Source organism: Bison bison, unplaced genomic scaffold (assembly GCF_000754665.1).
Source record: "Bison bison bison isolate TAMUID 2011002044 unplaced genomic scaffold, Bison_UMD1.0 scf7180017864472, whole genome shotgun sequence".
Taxonomy (NCBI): Eukaryota; Metazoa; Chordata; class Mammalia; order Artiodactyla; family Bovidae; genus Bison; species Bison bison.
In genome coordinates, this window is record NW_011495033.1 from 4,447,984 (window position 1) to 4,448,414 (window position 431).

Sequence of the window (431 nt, forward strand, 5' to 3'; positions counted from 1 at the left end):
TGTCTTCCAGAAAACTGGTCCCTGGTGCCAAAAAGGCTGGGGACCACTGCTTTAGGCTGTGGAAAACAAAACTGCAGAAAGCTACCAAGAGCTGAATACTTTTAACTACCATAGTAACATTCGTTCATTCACCGCCCCTCACGCTGGACACTGCTCCAGAAGTTAACAGAGGCAACCACAAAGCAAATGACTTTGCAGGGAGCAACCTTCCTGGCCAGGGTGGGTGGGAACCTTAGCTGAGGACACGGACAAGTAATGCCTCCCCTTCCCATACCTTTTGGAAAAGGGCACCTCGGAAGTTACAGTAATCTTGCTCTTGCTTCTTTCAATTGTTACAACACCGCCACCCAGGTTGCCAGCTTTTCCATTCACCTTGATCCTCTCCTGAAGAAACTGCTCAAAATTGGTGCTATCCATGATTCCATCTTTTA